At 40.9% G+C, this 21,647-nt stretch overlaps 1 protein-coding gene across 5 annotated transcripts in view; it reads right to left on the reverse strand.

The window, feature by feature from the left end:
• Positions 1–21,647, reverse strand: part of DYNC1I1 (dynein cytoplasmic 1 intermediate chain 1) — a 184,452-nt gene that overhangs the window by 94,356 nt on the left and 68,449 nt on the right. The gene's annotated exons all lie outside the window — the stretch shown is intronic.

Here is a 21,647-nt window from a genome sequence, read left to right on the forward strand (position 1 = left end):
AGGGATGCAGCCATACTTGAGTGGCAATTTTAAAATCTGATATTAAAGAAACATAGAAGCACACCCTGGGTTGGGGATAAGGATGTCTTTCATCATTATAATAACAAGATGTCTCTTCCTGTGATCTGAGATTCCCTCTCTTAAGACTTTAGGTTAATAATTTCTTTTAGATGGGACAAACTTCAAGTCCTGCTTTCAATTCTGAGTGCCTGAAGGCAAATTTCACATCCATGTCTTCAGAACAAGATGACAGATAGTGGTAACAAACTTGATGCACACCTCAAACACAGCCCAGTACATCAAACAGGAAATTAGTAAACAGGTATTTTTTGCTTTTGAAGCCTGATCCTAACGCTTTATATTTGCATGCAGAACTCAAAATGAACAGGACAAATGAATTAAGAAGCCAGAAAAGTGCTACAAATTCATCTTGATGGCTCTTGCATGGAGAAAAATTGTACAAGCCGAGTCTGACCAGCATTTTGGAAACCATTGTCCTAGTTGCCTGTACGGTTACATGGTTGGATAAAATAGGAAAAATCACCTCAACAGAGGTGTTTGTTTTGGGGGTGGGTACTGGGGGTAGTGCTAAATTCAGCAGCCACAGTAGAACAAATAGAAATTGTGAGCTTTCCACTACATTAATGAAACTTCATTCAAAAGGTGGAGTGTAATGTTCTTCCAAGATGGATAATTCTCATAAGCTGTGTGATTGAAACACTCATGTCTCCACATCAGCTCCACACCACCTTGGGATTTATGTTTTATTTCAGTTTTCATCAGGCTGCTTATGAATGACCAATGACAAAAGAGCATGTGTGCATTTTTCCTTTTCACAGGTCCCTGTTAATGGGGACTCTGTTGCATTAAGATAGTCAAGATTGTCTCTGGCAAAATGTGTTGAGCCAAGGTGTTTGTGCCTGCATAAAATTAAGCCACAAGTAAAGCACTTACTTCTGACAGCAGATTTATAATAGGAAAATCCCAGCAGGAATGAAGAGTTACAAACCCCTGTTGTAGCCTTTTTCATAAACTTCACCTTGATTTAGTATTTCAAACAAGTAGCAGGAAAGGCTAACAGCAGAGGTAATCCTATCATCTTTTCTCCAACAGCACCATTCCATCTTTTTGACTTCCTCATGCTGCTAACATGAATTCAAATCATCTGTGTTTAAAGTTAAATACAGTGATTGACAGATCTTTGTAGTCTCAGTTCATACTGAAGATTATTCTAGATACCTATCAGTTATTACTACAAGCCCTGTCTGATATTCAATACCTACAGGGAAAATTGTTTTTAAGAGTGTAATGTCTGATCTATTTTGAAAGCTATTTTAAAATAAGAAACTAACTATAACCAGGTGGCTAAAATCTAGACAGGATTTTTTATAACTTGATTTTTGGGGAGAGGTTGAAGATAACAGCAGAATTGTCTTATACTGCAGTAACAACCATGATTCAGAGCAAATCACAGGCAAAAAAAGCATTTTGTTTTGATTCCACGACGTCAGTTTCTGTAAAAACACCTATTCCAATTACACAAGAAGGTTTAGGGGTTTGCCCCTAGCTCTTAGAACAGACTCATGACAGTACAGGCTGCTATGAAGTAATTGCTTCCTTTTATGAACACAAGCTCAGTTGCTGTGCTAGAAAACAGAGATGCTGAAAGAGACTTCTGGATGTACTAAAATCTTACTGTGGACACAAATGCAAAACAAAATAGCAAATGCAGTGATCAGATCACTCATTGTGCTCAAGGACCTGTGATGCAGAAAGGTCCTCTTCCATGAACACCTGCTGTGCTGAGCTCTGCCAGCCCCACTGCCGTACTGGCAGCGCTGCTGCTCCAGTTACAGCCCTACAGAGCAGGCTGGCTCTGGGCACAGGGGAGATCAGCCACCTGGGTGGGAAAGCACTCTGGGCAGCACCCTGTGCTCACAAGGACGGAAGTGGAAGCACTGCTTTCTTACATGGGAAGCTCAGCAAAGGTGGAAGATGGAGGAGGGTGGCTGGGCAATGCCAGCTAGTGCCCATCATTGCTTCCATGAGCTGACTGCTCCACTTGAAGGCAGACTGTTCCCTGAGTTCCATCCTTCCCCATCACTCTGAGTAAGTTCTGGCCTCATTCTTTCAGTGCTCTCCTCCACAGAACTGAAATGTAATAGCAGGGAAAGAAGTACAAGAGAAGCAGCTTGGCACAAGCAGCAGGCAGGATGCTGCCCTCAAACTCCACCACTTTTAAGAGCTCCTACCAACATGACTGGAATCCCACACAAATCTTTGTGAAACTTGATTAAATTTGTGCTCATGGTTAAATGAATCTGAAACTGTTGGACAAGGGCTTAACAGTGTTGCTCAGTTCAACAAAGTCTTTTCTGGTTTTGTGATTGGGAAATGAGGAGCAAGCACAGCTAGTGTGTTTTGGCTGTAAATCATGGTAGGAAAAGAATAAACAAAACTGGGGAACAGAGCTTGTGTGTTTTGGGTTAGTTGGGACAGTTCAGGCTGCTAAAAATTCCTGGTGGCTTTTTCAAGATTGAATCTAGCCCTGGTTGTTATTCTGTGTGCTTAGCAATGAAGAAGTTCAGAAGAGATGAAAATACAGATTTTATAAAGCCATACTCAGCCCCCTAAAACCAAAGGCAGTAATGGCATCAGTAAATGCATCAGTAGTTTGGCCAAATTGGAAAGTTATGAAGATGGGCAAATTCCATCAGCAGAATGACAGCTAAAAATAATCTTGCATGGAAATGTGCATGGAAGTTCATTTTTCATGCATTGGGCAAATAGAATCCAATTGATTTTTGCATTCTCGGTATCACCCCATTACACTTCATGGGAGCTTGAAAGAAGATGATGATTTAAATAAAAAGATCCTCCCCTGTTTGTCAAGTTGTCATTTTTCCATCTGCAAATAATGAAACATAAACTACTCTGAAAGGGAGAGAGATGGAAGGGAATGTGTTCCATGGATCTGTGGAGAACCACATAGAAACATATACAGAAAAAGAAGCTGCAGCACGGAGCACTTCCTGACCTCCTCTTGGCTACAAATCTAAAAGAAGTCTCCAAGGCAAGAAGCATGAAAGAGCTTAAACAAGAAACCCTTCAGAAGTACAGCTCTTTGCTGCATGAATACCACAACACAGGGAAAATCTGCTGTGTAGGAGTACAGTCCTCCCACTTGAAAAGAGCTGGTAATGCCATCATGTCACGGAAAGATTTTCTTCATGGCTTTTGTGCATTGAAGGCATTAGCAAAGTGGGAAAAGTGTGAGCTGACAACTGTGCGAAGAGTTTCTTAATTACATTGTAAAGCATGTCTCATTTAAGCATGCAGCAGAACTAATGTTAAAAATACATGTCTTCCCATATAAATGGATGTGAAATCAGTGCAGGTTAATCTAGCAGATAGTGCGCTCCAGAGCTCTTTACAAATTGTGAGAAGTTAAGCTTCATCAACAGCACATTAGTATTGTTACCACTCCAGCTTCCTCCTGCAGTGTTTGCTGCAGCAAGATTACAGTCCATCGCTGGACCTTGATGAAAGCCAGTCCATGCTTCAGCACCTGGCTGAATGTTTTGTCTGTCCTGCCTGTTCATCATTTCTCAGTTCACAGACTCCCAGTTTGGGATGTGTTCATCCTTTCCTATTTAGCTGTGTCTGGATGTCTGCCTGTATCTCCTGTGCCATGAGGTTTCAACCAATTACACCCAACTTACTGGTAGTGGTGACATTGGAGCTCAGATCAGTGTCCTGATGTGTTCCCACCCAACTGAGTTTCTCCACCTGGGGACCAGGGCTGGCTCCCAGGTGTACCAGACTGCAAGCCAACAGCCAGGCAATATGGAGCAACAAGGCATTCAGCCTTGAGCAGAGGCTCACACTGGGAACCCTCATGACAATAGAAAGAAATAGTCCAAATGTCAGAGATGAGAATTGAAACCAGGGCTCTGAGCTTGGGTCTGCGCCCTTACACAAAAGGCTGTCTGAGAGACTGAATCAAAGTCTTTAGCACCTGGAATGTGGGTAAGATCTGCTGGCTTTTGAACTAGGACCACTGCCTGAAGACCACATCAGGATGATGAGCTTTGCCATTAATGCTTGACTTTCCAGATGTGCTGGAAATGGAAATGCTTACTCACACTATTTCCTTTTGTTACATGTTGGTGAATAGCAGCCTCCTTTCTGTGCATGTCATGTTTCTCATTTCAGCTGGTATATCTGTCGTGGTGCTGAGCCTGCCTAGCACTGTAAGAACCGGAGAATATCCTGTATAAATTAGTGACACAGACATTTGTACAAAATCCTTACATTAAATAAATGCCTGAGTACACTTCCCCCTTCCCCCCCAACCTGCGCATGGAATTCAGAATTAAAGGTCAGACTTGCTTCCTTTCCCTGCCTTTGGAAAACTCTAACTAGCATTATTCCCCTTCTGCCCACTGCTCCTTCAAATGGTGTTTTCCTTCACTAGCATGCTTTTCAATTTGGGAAACCATTTTTTCCTTTCCTTTACTTGCCTTGGAAGTCCACTGTAGCACATCCAGAGCACGAGCTCTGGCTCTTTTGATGTTTGCACAAGGTTGAACATGCACATGCGAGCTCACACATGCACATCCAAACACACGGAGCCCAGAGCACTGGTGCAGCTCAGCACTCACCCTGCTTTGGGCTATGCTTTGATACAACAGGCACAGGAGCCTTGCAGCGTGGCAGCAATGAGCTGTTCCAAACATGCTTTGTGTTTTATCTCCAGAGGAGGTGTGGTGGAAGCACAAGGGATACTTGATCAGAAAATGCTGAATATTTAAGCCCTATTCCCCTCCCACCACCCCATTGGAATCAGCAATGCAGTTGGAATGAAATACAACTCGGCTTTCAAACATTTTCTTATTTAATTCAATTTACTACTAGATTGATAGCTAAACTCAAAACAGATTTTACCCCTTTTCTCCTGGATGGGGAAATAGAGATGACAAGGTTCCCTTTGAACTTGGTTTAAAATGTTTCTGCGTTTCCTATTAACTAAAAGCAAACAAACAAAAGAAGTCAATTGTTAAAGTGGTCTGTAGTCTATTTCCAGTACAGGATTCATTGACACAGGGTGAAGAGCTGAGTCTCTCCAGGCCTAAGGGACAGGTGTTTCTAGTACTGACACATAGGGTGGCTATCTCAAAAAAACGGACAAGATCTTGAATGTACTTTTAATTTTTAGGAGCAAGCTTTCTCTGCATTAAGATGTCCTTTCTCTAAGTTAAGGTGTGCTTTGGGTGACAGGAACTTTGATTTTGGGGATAGGTAGCTCCAAGAGCCATCCATATACATAAGGAGAAGATACGTAGGATCACAAGAGATAAGGCTGAGAAAAGAACACACTCAGTCATCACATGTGTTGTACTAGTTGACTTTTGGGAGGAGTAACACCAAAGTAATACTTGATCACCTATTTTGGGAATGACACAAGTAAAGGGGAATGAAAATTGATAAGAAAATCACAATTTCAATTATGTAAATGCTAAAATTCACTTGGTAGAAATTTTCAACAGTCTACACACAGAATAGTGAGACTTGTTTTGAGTGATCTTTCAGCAGAATGGAAGATTTATAAAGCTGTGGACACAGGGCACCCAGTTCACATGGGAGAAGTACTTCCTCAACCCAGCTTGGACTGAACTCCTGCTGCCAACAGTTCTGTTCTTAAGCAGAGACATTTAATAGTCAAAGATGTCAATTTCACCTCTCTTATAAAATTTCATTGCATATTAATACTCTTTTTAAATGTTTGGGGTTTTTTGCAAGTCTGTTTTTGGTGACTGTCCCGAAGTTTAGAAGACTTCATTTCAACATCTATTTTTTTTTCTGAAAGTACATTGGAAATACAAGAAAATCTCTCTGCTCTCAAATCTCCACATTCTTGCAGGTTTAACTTAGGGCAGTATTTAGCAGCTTGCTCACATTTTTTTTTCATGGATTTCCTCAAGTGCAAAAGGTAATAGAGAAAAATGAAGAGTAGATTATCTCCTGAGCTCCCTTCTGGCCTCAAGCATTACTTGACTCTGTGAAAAGTGATGAAAAATTACATTAACTGGGTCTTCAAACATATGAGCTGTTTAAATTTTGGACAGACAAGACTTTATTTGAACATTCCTATTATCAGTATTTACAAATAAAGTTCTAAATTAATTTTATCTCTAAATGCATTTCTGAACAAACAGGTACCCTCACAGTGTTTGTAGCTGAGGTCTCTGTTCAGTCCTTTTTGATAGCCTGAGACTGGTGTGCTCTCTCTGCAGTTGCAGTTACCTTTATCTAGTAGGAGAGTGGAAAGAGCTGCTCTTTCACTTCTGTAATTCTTCCAGACCCTACAATAATGAAACACATCTAGAACCTCCTTCTACATTTAATTTTCATCCAGAAGCCTATTTTACACACTCAAAGCACAGCTCTCTTTCATACCTCTCTCATAATTTCAGTGAGTGCAAGTCCAGGCAAAGAGCAGACCTGCTTCTAAAGGACTGGGAGCATGTGTTGATGTACTGGAAGGGAGGAGGGCTCTGCAGAGAGACCTGGAATGGTTGGATGGATGGGCAGAGTCCAATGGGATGGAGTCTAGTAGGTCCAAGTGGCGAGTCCTGCACTTTGGCCACAATAACACCCTGCAAGGTTATAGGCTGGGGACAGTGTGGCTGGACAGTGCCCAGGCACAAAGGGACCTTGGGGGTACTGGTGACAGCAGCTGGACATGAGCCAGCAGTGTGCCCTGGTGGCCAAGAAGGCCAAGGGCATCCTGGCCTGTGTCAGGAATGGTGTGGCCAGCAGGAGCAGAGACGTCATTCTTCCCCTGCGTGCGGCAGTGGTGAGGTCACAGCTTGAGTGCTGTGTCCAGTTTGGGTCCCTCAGTTCAGGAAGGACACTGAGTGCTGTGTCCAGCTGTGTCCCCTCAGTTCAGGAAGGACATTGAGTGCTGTGTCCAGCTGTGTCCCCTCAGTTCAGGAAGGACACTGAGTGCTGTGTCCAGCTGTGTCCCCTCAGTTTAGGAAGGACATTGAGTGCTGTGTCCAGCTGTGTCCCCTCAGTTCAGGAAGGACATTGAGTGCTGTGTCCAGCTGTGTCCCCTCAGTTCAGGAAGGACACTGAGTGCTGTGTCCAGCTGTGTCCCCTCAGTTCAGGAAGGACACTGAGTGCTGTGTCCAGCTCTGGCCCCTCAGTTCAGGAAGGACATTGAGACACTTGAGTGCGTCCAGAGGAGGCAACGAGGCTGGTTAAGGGCTTGGAGCACAAGCCCTGTGAGGAATGGCTGAGGGAGCTGGGGGTGTTCAACCTGGAGAAAAGGAGACTCAGGGGTGACCTTATCACTCTCTAAAACTCCCTGAAAGGTGGCTGTAGTCAGGGGGTCGGTCTCATCTCCCAGGCAACAACTGACAGAAAGAGAGGACACAGTTTCAAGCTGCACCAAGGGAAATACCGGTTGGATATTAGGAAAAGGTTTTTTACAGGAACAGTGATAAAGTACTGGAATGGTCAGCCCAGGGACGTGGTGGAGTCACCATCCCTGGATGTGTTTAAAAAAAGACTGGATGTGGCACTCGGTGCCATGGTTTAGTTGAGGTGTTAGGGCTGGACTCAGTGATCTTGAAGGTCTCTTCCAACCAAGTGATTCTGTGATTCTGTGACTCAGTCCTGTGATGTCTGTTCGTGCTCAGTTCTGCTCTGATGTTTAAAAGCCCTTTAGAAGTACTTTACAATTCAAAAGTTAGAGTGAACTGTTTTCTGTTCGGAAAACTGCTCTGTCCTCACTAGCAGACCCAGACTTTCCTCCATGTGCTCAGGAACGCAATAAACACACAAGAAGAAAAAGATCTACGAGGAAAATAATTTAGAAATCAAAGGGTCATAATATACCACTTAAAGTATTTTGTGGATTAAATTACTGAATAATAACGAAAGATGAGAGATTAATGACAACTTGGTCCAAAGACCTCTATTTATATCCAGGCCAAACAAAATGGTAGGCAGGTGCAGTGTATCCCTGAATCCATAGAGGACTTCTGTCTGCCCCTCAGTTTTCAATCCCATTAAAGTTATTATACATGCTTTTGTAAAAGACAAAAATTATTTCCCAGAATTAACAACAAATGTATTTTATCTTTAGTATTTACCTCTGTCAACTACATTTTTGGCAGTACTATAAAACAATGCAGGGCAAAAAAATCTCAATCCATTCTAAGTAGAAATCCCTGCAAAATTGCTTTCATCTTTGTTTAGAGGAAATCCAGACAGACTATTAAAATATCTTCTATTCTTGTTGTTTTTTCTTTCTTCCTGGTGAGAAGAATCATCTGAGATTTTTTCACTCTTTTAAGAATCTGAAGAATTTTTATTTTGTTCTCTGTTTTGCATGGCAATGTCATCACAAAAGTGTAAGAACAGAAAACTTTAGCACAGCAGCAAATCACTTCTAGAAAAATCCCCAACATTTATTTCCTGCCTCCAAACAACTTTTTAAAGTTGACTTTAATGCCTTTTCTAGCTCCTGTTTCAAAGATTCTTCTATTCTTGTACAACTTTTTGTTGCACATTTATACTTTGTTATGTTACTTGTTCTGTAACAAATCGAAACCCGCCAACAAACCAATTTTTTGACAACCAAGTTTACTGATTTGTGAATTCTTTTTAAAAAAGTGGGGGTGGGGGCAGTGTGTGGGAGAGAGAGAGGGAAAAGATGACCTATTACAAACTTATGGCACCAAATAGCTATTTTATTAGCCATAAGTTAAAGTTCTTTGTGATAAAGAACCACACCAAATGTACCAACAAAGACCAGAAGACTGAACATAATGGACTTTCCAAACTAAATCATAAACAATGGCACATTTGTAGCAGTCTTCGAGTTTTTAGGAAGAGTAATGACAGGAGAAATGAATGATACCAAGAAATAGTCTTGAGGACTTCTATGAATCAAATTCTGTCTGATGGTAAGAAACAATTGCTACCTGAAAGCTGTTCACCACAGTACACAAGATACAAAGGTGACTTTAGTCTAATTCCTAATACACAAACACTAAAAACATACTTCAGTAACATGCTGTACATGGAAGCATGGTGAGCCAGGACAGACATAAAGAGTAGCAGACATTTAGGTAAAAATTGGTTTGTCAAAGAACTTTGATGAAATGAAGCTTTTGGTACAGAAAGGGCAACATCATAAGGCAATTGCAGTATACCTGCAATTTTAAAACTCTCCATAAAACAAATTTTAGTGATTCTCTCTGCAAGTGACATAGAGCAAACGCAGCAGACATCACTGCAAAGTGAAGCCCTATAGAGAGGAACACAGTTTAAACCACTGAAAAGAGTGGGAGGTAAGGAAAGAATGGGAGCTCAGCTCTATAAGCCTTTTTTAGGCCAAACCCTAGAAAATCAACCGGAAAGGCTGCGTGCTCAGCACTTTGGGTAACCAGGCTATTTGTTTAAGTGCCTGTATACAGATTTATGAGCCAAAGTTTCAGCTCTTTATAAATCCTTAAGCATAATGGCAGAGGGCTAATATTTCACAAGTTCTCATTTCTTAATTACAGTAAAAAAGATTAGGTGCAAATCTATATTGTAGAGAAGATTTTTCAGAAGACCTCAATACCAAACAATTCTCAGTATGGCCACCTTGAGGTTTGTAGATAATCAATTACAATGTCTACTTATTTTAGACCTAAATAAGACCTAAATGTATTTACAGCCATGACCCTAGGACTCTCTCCCTAAATGCACTAAAACGGGTAATCTCTGTGCCTACTACTATTAGACAGGCTGTGTAAGACTTGTCCCATCTTTAAGGTCTCAGCAATGCCCTTTCCTCTCAAGTGAATTTCCCTATCATATGGTGGTTTTACAACTCTTACCTCATCTCAAAACTGCCATTGCTACGTGACAGCCGAAAGGACTGCAGAAGACACGAGTGTGCCACAGATGATCTGGACAGATTGCTCCTCCCCAGATCTGTAAATTGTCCACCAAACCACTCTTCCTATTTGAATCCACAGTCGTCAACATATCCCCACATCAGGGCCAGGTTCACAACACTGGGTGCTGCTCACACAGCTTTTCTCAGAGGAGACCATATCACCATTTTTAAGGACCACTGCTTTCTAAACAAATGCGTTGCTGAAAGAAGTCTTGAGGAGAGGGGTGGAGAAAGGAACTGGGGTAGGGGGAGAAACCAAGATGAGGGGGATTGACTAAAACCAACCTAAGGAATATTTTTCTTATTCCAGCATGAAATGTTGACAGAATTAAATGTGGGATTAAAAAAACCAACCTTCTAACGCACAGTTTCATGTTACCTCCGCAAGAGTTTTGATTCCACTTATGAGACTTCCCAAATGAAAATGCTGGCTGTGTGCCTGCCTCAAAAATACATTTTTTCCTCAGCAGAGTGGGTTTGCCAGTTGTCAATGCCATTTCTTTGCTAGCCAGCAAAATACATTCATGCTCACAGCAGGCAATTACCATTCTTTTCTCTACTGGTAAGGGGCATGACTTCACTCCTAAACTGAAGATCCCTGGATCCTTTCTGTATTGCACAGTCTAGTTAGCCAGTGTAATTAACCCTTAAAGCAAATGGAACAATTGTTTCCTTTTGTTTTAAAGCAAGTCTAAATGGTTTCATCTGAAAATGGTTTTACAAAGAGGTGAATCTGTTTTACACGTTTGTGGCCTGTTCCAAGGGGCATCAGTTGCTGGGAACAGAAGCACCACTGGAGCGAGGCTGCCTTGCACCACGGCTCAAAAACCTCTGTTACAGGCTCCGAAAGCAAAAAACACAGGCAATCAGATCCAAAACTTCTTGAAGTTAATGGGAGCCTTTTAATTAGTTTCAGTGTCTTTGGGGAAAACCCTCAGGGCAAATATTCCTTTTTGAAACTTGTTCTCCAAGTCATGGGGCCGGGAGGTGGTATTTTTCATGCATACACAACAGTGCGGCAAAGGCTCCCAAAGCGCTCTTATTACAAGCCCCAAACCATACCAGGAAAAGAAGGAAAGAAACCCCAGAGGTCTCTGGATTACAAGTCTGATCTGCTTTGTCTGATAAGAGCAATATTATGCCAGTGAACAGTGACTGCGATAGCACTAATAGATCTGGACACCACACTCACTTTGAGCCAAGGTGGCAAATTACTTTCAGGGTGCTGCTCAATGTGAGTAAAGCACAGCACACTAACCACTGAAAGGGGCCACAGTTATACAAAGAAAAAAAAATTCAAGGTCCTTATATGAAGGCAATTGTGAATTCAGCTGCACAAACTAGTTACTTAAAAAAATCAGGCAGAGAGATTTGCTACAAACAGGCAGATCTTCCATATCACAGCTGGGAAGTTTGGGGATCAAACCACTAGACATCCATGTTAACTTACAGAATACATGGATTACATCTCTCCTTGTCAAGCAGAAGCACTATTTCTTATTTCTTCCACTGCATAGCACACACCCCAAAGCCAGAATTGTGCTACAGACAGAAAGATATACCTTAGTCACACTCCAAAATATATATATCACAGTTCTTTGCTAAAAGGAACAAAGCTACCAGCTTTACTCCACGTTTACACCACAACAAATGGGATCAGGATTGGCACTACAGTACATGGGGTGCAACTTTTCAGACCAAATATAGCCCTGAAGTTATGTTGAACAACCTGTCTGTACCAGAAAATGCAGACAGCTTCTTAAGGGTTACATTTCCTTTTTACATACTTCTACATCAAAACCATATTGCAGCACAGCCCAGGATTCAAACAGATCCTACAAAAACAGGCAGCATAACTCTTATATTGAACTCCAGCCCAGTTTTAATTGACTGCCAGCTCTCAGCCACTTCCTAAAGCTCCAGATAGCCAATACCAATGTTGTAATTTCTAAATGTGTGCTTCTCTCAGCTGGAGACAAACTCTAAGGGCTTCAGCTTGCTTTTTGAAATATAAACATGGTATCTTAACTCCCACAGTGGAACTCCACCTTCGACACCTTTCTGAAGGGAAAAAAATTTAAGGAGGGCAGCAGGGAGGCAGTTGCTTATTAAGAGGATATCCTTGAAGTATAAACAACCTAATTTTTTCATCATTCATTGACAAATAATTTACAGTGCTGCTGGTGAAATCCCTTAGAAAGCTCTTCAGGCACTGGCAACGGGTAGATTGATAAGTATTTTTAATTAATGCCACTGTAATGATGTGTTCCATATACTAACAATGGCATTTTCATGCTGATTGTTAACAGCACAATGGTTTTCAGTACATGCTACAGTTCACAAACACATGAGCCTACAAAACTCAGAAGCAGCAGACTTGGGCAAGAGAAATGTTTAATCATGGGAATTTAGGTGAACACTACACACTGTACATTGCCACGGCAAGAACTGGCTGACAGCGCACAGACATTTTGTCCTAGCTAGGAGTCTAAGAGAATTTCTAGGCTTTCCATGCCAGAGGGACTTTAGGGAGCAAGCCAGTTTATGAAGTAATTTGGAGGCTCTTGAGTCCCTCCCTTCTTAAAATGCTTACTCCCCATTTTGAGTGTCCATATTTTTCCAATTCACACTTCCTCTGCAGAACCTTCTCAGGGTCAACAACATTGCATCCTTTCCTTTCAAGTCAGAGTAAATCTTCAGAGTAAATCTTTAGGCAGAGACCAAACACTAAGACAGCAACGCCAAGGTCTGGAGGACTCTCAGTGTGCTAGCAGTAGCACACAACAAGAGGCAACATTAGTTTCCTTTTTTTATAGGATTGTTTGAAAGGTTTCAAAAGTGCTGTGAAAAACATAGTGTCACTTCCTCAAGCAAGCGTAAAGACACATGAAAACTTGTTTTCCAGCCAGCCAGAGAATGTGGTTTTGGTAGCAGCAAGGAAGCCGCCTCTGTCACTCTGGGAAACGTGTTTAAAAGAAAGCTGAGCTCCAGTCCTGGCTCCCAGTGTAAGGGGAGTGGTGATTTAGTAATTATTTCTCTTGCTCATTATAGCATCTCATGCCTGCAATGCTTGCAGAATATTGGCACTATCCCAAAATATCTCCAGTGCTGATAAGACATCACAAAGCACTAAAGTGTAATGATGCATCACCACCTCCCCACACAGCAACATGACATGAACATCACTGGAGAACAAGACAGTGACTTTATCACTGAGTAATTTAATTGATGACTTGAGCTCTAAATAGCCACTTCCCTTCACCTCCTCAGCTGCATCCCTACTTCTAAAGATGTCATCCACACTGAACTAGCACTTACTGTTGTAATACTGATTGATGCTTCATGGCAGCAAGTAAAAGGAAAGTGCTCTAGTGGAAGTTCATTAACTTTAAGCTAATGCATTTCATGATAAACAACAAACTGAATCACTGGGGGAGGGAGAACAGCTTTGATTAACAGGAGATGATCTGTAAAACAGCAGGAATGACCAAAAGCCAAATGGAGCAAAGAGTGAAACAGAGGAAGACAGAGAAGCTAGAAGAATGGAAGAGAATACTGTTTCTGAGCGCATGGCTGGCAACACAAAACCCCCAAGAGGTAGGTTCCCCAAGTATATATTAGATAAAGTAGGATCTCTGTCCCAACAAATGGCTAGGGTATTCATTTATTTTATTCCTTTTCAGAAAAGAAAATATACAAAGAATCTGAGGGAAGATCTGGATATGAAACCGTGTCAGTTTATTTCACATACTCTGACTCCCATGATCTTTTTGGTTACCAGCAGTTTCAAAATAACTTGAGTGATCAAGTTTCTGCTTAGCCTGAAGAGAAGCTGGGATCCCACCACACAGTTCATCAAACTTCATGGCTGTACTGGTTTCTCCATGAGCACATTCACTGACGGAGTTACTCTGCCTTTCCCACCCAGTCCCTACAACAAAACTGCTTTCTCTACTCATGCCTTGGACAGACCCACTTTGTCTCTTCGTAATATCATCTACATCCTGCACTCAAATGCTTGGTTAAAAGACTCCTACGTGGTCTGGACCAAAACAAAACTCATGACCCTCTCCATATTTCTAGGTGTCATTGCATACCAAGGCTGAGTTCTCTTACATCTCCCGGACTTGGGGAATACAGGAAAATTCCCACAGCTGAGCAACTCAGAATTGCTCAGGCTTCTAAAATTCCTCCAAATTTCTTCACTCGGTCTCTAAACAGAGTAGGGATGTTGAACATGTTGGTACTTGAAGCTTAGAACTACCTCTTGGTTAATTACATAGTTGATTATGTAGGACTCTGTTGGCTGACACACACAAAAGCTAGGGCATTCCAGTAAAAAAAAAAGTAAAAAAAATAAAATAAATAGAAAGACCTACTGCCACAACGTGGCAGGAGCTAGGAATGATGAGAAACAAGGTCCTCTGGCTTCATGTGTGGCATTTACAATATGGAAAACTCAATGCCACACATGAAGTACAGTAAAAGTAACAGAAACAACAAAGTAGTTCTTGGTTTCCTTATTTAAACACTTCAACTACAGCTGGAAGCTCCCCTTCTGCAAAAGCAACTCAGTCAGCACAAGCCCTCTGAACTTTTTCACTCGGCTTGCCTGGTAGAAAAAATATAATTTCTTGCTTCTCTGTAACTGAATTTTTAAAAGTATGTGCGTATATTCAGTGAAGTTGTTGAATTATGGAAACCAGAGCTACACCCAGCATATACTCCTCAAAGAAAGAAAAGGCTTTTGTGCATTTTGATTGGAATGAATGCTAAAAATACTCCAATGCAGCTGTTTAATTTGCTATAGCTCGAATGCTAGTTTTACACTTTTAATTGCTACTATACAAAATTCTTTGATTGCATTTGATGAAATTAAGATTTCCAGTGTTTAGTGATTAAACCTGGGAAAGAAAATGTAACCACAAGCTAGATGAAATGTAAATTGTCTGTGCTGGGAAACCTAGGTAAAAACCTATTCAGATAGCTGTCAGAGCACTAGTTATACCTAGCTTGATAAACTTCCCAAAAAATTGATTGTTCCACAGTCTCCAAAGGGTCAAAAAATGTATCATGTGTCTCTTATTAGAAAACCTACATTACACTGCAGTCACATAATTTTGCACTTATTTTTGAGGACAAAATGCCTCCCTGAAACAGCAAATGTCACATTTTCAAAAACCCAAGATATCCTGGTTTAGGTACAGGTAATTTTGTGGGTGCAGTTTTTACGCACTGGCCCTCAGGCATGCAAACACTGGGATTCACATGGACAAAACCTACACACTGGGAGTGCACAGGTATTGTGTGTATAAATAAGACAGATGTTTACAAGAACACACAGGGTTTAGTGGTTGAGGTGTTTTGCTATGCATACAGACACACCGGGTTCGAGCTCGCCTGGACTGATGCCGAAAGCCACCCGCATTTAACCACACGTTCTTTTGTGTGCTGGACCTTGACCACCTCGAGGCAAGAGACTGCTGAGCAGAGAGTGCAGTTTCCACCTTAGGACATCAGAGCTCTCACTGTATGATCACTATCCAACTACTTTTTCCTTGTAAGACACATGCCATAGCCCTTCTCTCTAAACTCTGAAGTGCTCCAGATTGTTTAGTCTTACTTTAATGATGCTGTAGCAGTCATGCACTTCATCTGACATATTTCCTCTGTCTGGCATAGGTGACTGTTGTGTCAATATCTGGGATAATGAGGCTGGTGTTCAGATTATTCTCTGGAAACTCGAGTCTATCACCCCAGACAGTGTTGCTCAAGCATAGCTCTGTCAACAAACTAAATATATACTGCTCTTCCAAACTAGAATAAGCCATATGAAGGAGAAAGCTGAAGCACCAAGGAAAAAATACAATACAAAAAATTGGAAGCATGTACCACAGGAGCATTTGCTCTCACAAAGTCTGTAAGAAATACAGCAAGGACTGTAGTACACTGCTATCTATTGCAGAATCCAAGTCTTCGTGTAAATGCCCCCAAGGACTGGACTCTGCTGCTGAATAAAAGCCGTGCACCTACTCCACAAGCTGCACAGGGACACAAGGAATCTAACAGAAGTCTCTGCTCCTATGCATGCATGCAGCAGGCTGTACTTAATTCAGGCACGCCATTTTTTTTTTCTGCTGTTACATTTTTTACCTAGTAATTATATTACAAAGGCACACAGGGAAAGGACAAGCACACAAAGCACACTCTCTTTCCATTTTCTTCTTCACTGTAAAAACACCAGCATTTGAGATGATCTCTGACTGAAGCTTACAGTACTAAATTCTACCTTCTTTTAGGAATCTAATATATTTTTGCATCATGGAATTTTACTTAACCAAAACATTTTATGTCAGGCACAGCTCCTAAGCACTATTGTCTAGTGTATAAACTCTAGCCATACTTACATACAGCAATCTGCAAAAGCTTTATAAAGTAATTTCTTACAGTATCCCGAATAAAAGAAGCGTGGAATCCTCTACTCATGTCAGTATGTCAGTTGTGCAGGTCCCATGGATCACAGTAAAAGTGGCATGTACATTTGGGATTTTTTTGGTTGGTATTGGGGTTTTATTTGCTTTTGTTTAGTTTGGTCGTTTTGGTTGTTTTTTTTTTTTCTCGTGGGGGTGGGAGAGGGGGCTTAGGATGGGCAACAAAGAAAAACATTTTGCATGAATACTTGCAGAAGGAATTGGACTAGTTTCCTAGCCCAAAGTCTGAAGGAGGTGCAGTGGCAAAGCTTCAGTGCAAGACTGGGGTCAAAACACAGATGTGTAAACTCTGTCTCTGGCAAGAAGTGCCTGTATGACATACCAGTAAGGGCAGGAGGGGGGTAACTGTGGGACAAGAGTTCCCATATATGCCAAAATTCCCTGCGCAGCCAGATGCCTGTGCATCATCCATGCTGCAGCATGTGCTTGTGTATGACCCAGAATGTGGAAGAGATGGAAGCCTGAGCTTCCTTAACCCTGTAACAGAGCATCCCTGGATGTGTCCCACAGTGCACACTATGAATAGTAGGAGCACAGGTAGGGAAGAGGGCTGTGCTCTATGACTCAGCCCCATGTGCCTACACACAGCATAGGTGTAGCCAGCATGGTTTCAGAGAAGCCCACACTTTCTTTGCCTTGCTTTCCCTGCTACAGAGCATATAGGAAAAGCCTGACTTGTCCACTTCCTAAGTGCGTAGCCATGGCTAGAGTATTTTCAGGAAACCACACCAGAAGTATTTCCCCTATATGTTAATAGAAATGGCACCTGTATTAGGCAGTACAAACACTCATGTTGGTTTTGCTACATCCTCTGGCACTGATGCATTTAGGTCCTCAAAGGCTCATTATGACTTAAGTCAGTCCATTCTTATCCTGCTAAATATATGGTTGCAGAAGTTAAATAAATGTCATTAGGAAAGCTGTGATCTTCCCTCAGTCATCTCAGGCATTTGCTAAATCTGCCTTTTCCATGGTGTTTTCTGTGATCATTTTGATGCCTGCAGCTCCAACAGAGGTAGTAACAACAGGAGCACTTGTTTATACAAGCCACGAAGACCTGTCTACATCAGAGTACTGTTCTCTTTTGATCTCACACACACCTACGGTTTTACCTATTGAGTCAATTTTTTTAACTGTGGCCACTTTTCCCATCATTTCCAGAAACCTCAACTCGTTAATGTTAAAATAAAATTTCTTCTGATAGACTGATTTTTTTTGGTGCCAATAAATACAGAAAAAAAAAAATCATGTTTCCAGTTTCATAATTCTAACTAAATAATTAAGATGGTACTAATGGCATAGGCTTGTTATAATGACAGACAATATTTTTTGATACAAAGCCAAAATAATAATCTGGAGAGATCCTGTCTCATTAAGCCCGAAAACAAGTCAGATTTTGAAGCGTATGCTGTGGAACTTACGAAGGTAAAGCACAATCTTGCTGTTTACTGATTTTTTACCAGAAATAAAGATTAAGAACTATTACAATATTTTCTCCTAATATTTGCATTGAAGATAGAGGCTTATTCAAATTATAGTGAGCAGCAAAACCCATGCACTCTGAGGCATGACTCATGTTTTCTTCTTTTGAACTCCCAGTCCAAAAGCAGCATGCGTGGTAGAAGGCATGGGTTCATTTGCCAACGCATGACATTTCTCATGCTGTCACAACACATCTTGTGCCAGCTAATCTGCCAGCCAAGAGTGGCACCCACCAGCTGCAAAGGATGCTCATCACCTCCATTCCCAGTTGGTGGGAAAATGTCATGAAGGAAAAAGTTTGGACACATTGAGAAATGCTGTTTTTTATAAGTTATTTGTAAAAAAGCAAACAAAAAAAACCCTCTTCTGACAACATTGTAAAAGATAATATAGAAGTGACAGAAACAATTAATTAGAAAATAAATATTTATAACGTATAAATATTTAAATATCATTATTTAAATATAAATATATAAATATTCTTATGCATGCTCTGGCACAAAAAATACTGCAAAGTCTGTAAACCCAAAGCAAAAGGTGATGAAAGATTCTGTACAACCTCAATTCCCCCTCCCTATCCCTCCCTCAAACACTGAAGTTACCAGGATACACAGATGTTTTGAGATCATAACACAGGGTCAGGGGATAACTGGTAAGGTCAGCTGGAAAAGGAGGAATGTAAACACTCTTGTTGGACCTTCATGAATGGGACTCTCAAAATAGGAACTTCAGGTTGGAAGAAAAATTAGATAATCTGACTCCACTGCCCTCCTGTACTGGTTTGGGATTTTCAGTGTCTTCTACACAATTCAAGTTTGTTTTACCTGCTGATTTTTTGAGTGTCACTCCAGAAAAGGCTATGGTAAAGGGATCAAAATCATAACCTGGCAAGAATAATTCTACATTAAGGAATAATAAATAAAAAGAAAATATATTCTGGAGGTTTTAAGCAAACCAACTAAAGATTTTCTTCTGTTCCATCATGAGAGAGCAGCACACTCTACTGGTTGTTTCCTTACAGTTTTCTAGATAAAGCCCTACACATTACTGCAAATCAGGATCTTTTACCATTCCACTGATACTATCAGAGAAAATATGGTGTAGCTGGAAAAAAGGAAAACCAAAGGATATGGACAGCAAGTCCTGCCTCTGCCACCATTTCATGTCGCTGAAGGCAAACTACTTGAATTGCAGCACTGCAGTTGCCATGTTGATAGAGCAAGGAGAATGAAACCAACCACTGCAATGCACACTGACCTTCACAGTCTAAAAGCACAGCCTGAGAGAATTAGTATTGCTGTTCCAATATTCACAATGAAAACACAATGGTAGAGGTTTATGTTTCGTCTTTCATACCAGCTCAGTCGTTCAAGGTTCTTCGACGCTGCAGCACAGCACAGTCTCAGAAGAATGATGTCTGTGTACTTATCAAGATGTTTGTGGTTAAACTTCCTCTGTCCTTTCATTTTGCATCTCTGTGCAAATACACCATTTTGCCTGGGAAGTCTATAACTGATGAAACTGAAGACTGCTATTTTGCTGATTTTGCATGGAGTACATTACAAAGAGATGTCGTTCACTCTCATGAAAAGTCTGTCTCAAAGGCATGTGCCCTACATGCCAAGTTGTGTCAGACCACAAGAAACAGTTAAACTGGTGCTCCAATGTTGTGTGGGGTTTCTGCTGTTAGCACCCAGTACACAGAATCCAGTTTCATGTAACTGATGGGTTTAGCGTGTTATCCCCTTCAAAATATACCAATTCAGTACATTCCCAAAACCTTACAGTTAAAAAAAAAAAAAGCTTGCACACTTAAATATCCCTCAATGGCATATACAAAGAACTAACTCTTCTTTCAGGCTGAAATAAACTAACCTATTAAAAAAAAAATCTCAGCTGCTACAGCAAAAACATTGATTTCACAAAAAACTGTCAGTAGCCAGTTGCTACTGGTACTGCAAAAGTTTAAAACAAATAACTAACTTTAAATTTATGCAACTGTTTGTAGACTATCTCTGCTACTGGTATCTTTACTACACCTTTGCATATGTACAGACTACTTAGAACACTAATTAAAAAAACTTCCTAACTGGACATACAGAATTAAGAAAGACAAAAAAAAAAAAAAAAAGTAACAAAACCCCAGAGCCTACAAATAATTTTGTTTGTATTTACATAGAAAATTTTATATAATACCCTATTTCTTTCCTACACATTCACTTAATGATTTTGCCTTTTTCTGATTGCAGATAAAGAAATACAACCAAACTCTCACAGAGCCTACAAAAAAGACCACATGATTGCAAGAGACTTCCATCCTTTTATTCTGCAGAGAAAGAAACAATTCCCTGGGGGTCACTGAAAGTCAAGCTGGCTCTTATGTGCAGCTGCAATTTTTAGTTTATATGAAAACAAATCAATATCATGCCCACAAAACTCTAACTCTTTCTAATAGCACTAAGTTGAACTCCCCTTTATCAATTTTTCAGCAGAATTTCACATTTATTTTTCTATGTTTAAAAGAGATTTCATTCAACCAATCACACCTATAAACAGAGTATCCAGCCCTTTTATCTGAAAAACTGGACAAGAGCTTGTTTCGTGAAACTACTTCACTGTGTACAAAAGAATATATGATCATGAACAGTATCACAGGAAAATAGGTAAGATAATTTTCAGAGAGGTGTTCTTTCAGAGAAATGGGGTAACTGGCCCTTTTCACACACTTCTTTCTGTCTCACGGCTAAGGAGGGATGAAATTTAACCCTGTAAGAGAAGCTAAATCCTTCTGGTATTATAATTCAACTAGTCAGACTTCAATTCCTTCCTCCTTAGGGCTTGATTCAAAACCTTTTGAAGTCAATAGAAAGACTTCCCCTGACTGCAGTAACTTTGGCTCAGGTCCTAAGCCATGCGTCTATACCTTTCACTCACCCTTATGCCTTCACACCCTCCCAAGCCGTGGAACCAGTGTGCATGTTTCATGGCTTAGAGCAGCCTCAGGGCTGTTCTAAATTACTTTAGCTAATAGTATCTCCCAAAGAACTCACTGGAGGGGATGCAACATCAATCTATTGTACCTTCTCCTCTGCTGTATCTCCATAATGGCCTCAGAAGAATGGTTGGCTTGGAACAGCTGAGATTTTTAGTGCACCAAAAGAATTCGTATCCAGAAACTAATTCAGCTGTTTTTATTTTAATGGCAGAAAATAATGCCAGATTCTGGCTGGAAACAACTACAATTCATCTCAGAAAACAGCTTTCTCCCAGCCCTGCATTCGTTCCCAGTGAAGGGGACCTACTCAGAGCTGGGCTCTGGGAGCCCTTCCCTGCAGGGGAGTGCATGGTACTCCACATCCCAACAGCACCAGTTAACAGAACAGACACTTATAATAGCAAGGGTTGGATGCACGAGGACTCTCCTTTTCTATGGCCATTACAATCAGTCTAAATTTATAAAGGTAGCATTCACAGTGCCCATCACATGTTTTTTAAGTGTCTCTAAATCTCACTGAGTCCTAGCAGGATGCCATCCAGAACCCTGGGCTCCTCTTGGAGAGGTGCTGCCTTTCTCGTTTTTCGTCTATAATCTCCATCTCCATAGTATTCTAGGCAGCCATGCATTATTCAGTAGAGCATTGAGTAATGTGAGTGACATTTGTGGGTCCTTTTTCCCTTCATATTCTCATCAGAGAGAATTATATTTCATTGCT

This window comes from Prinia subflava, chromosome 1 (assembly GCF_021018805.1).
Source record: "Prinia subflava isolate CZ2003 ecotype Zambia chromosome 1, Cam_Psub_1.2, whole genome shotgun sequence".
In the NCBI taxonomy this organism is placed as follows: Eukaryota; Metazoa; Chordata; class Aves; order Passeriformes; family Cisticolidae; genus Prinia; species Prinia subflava.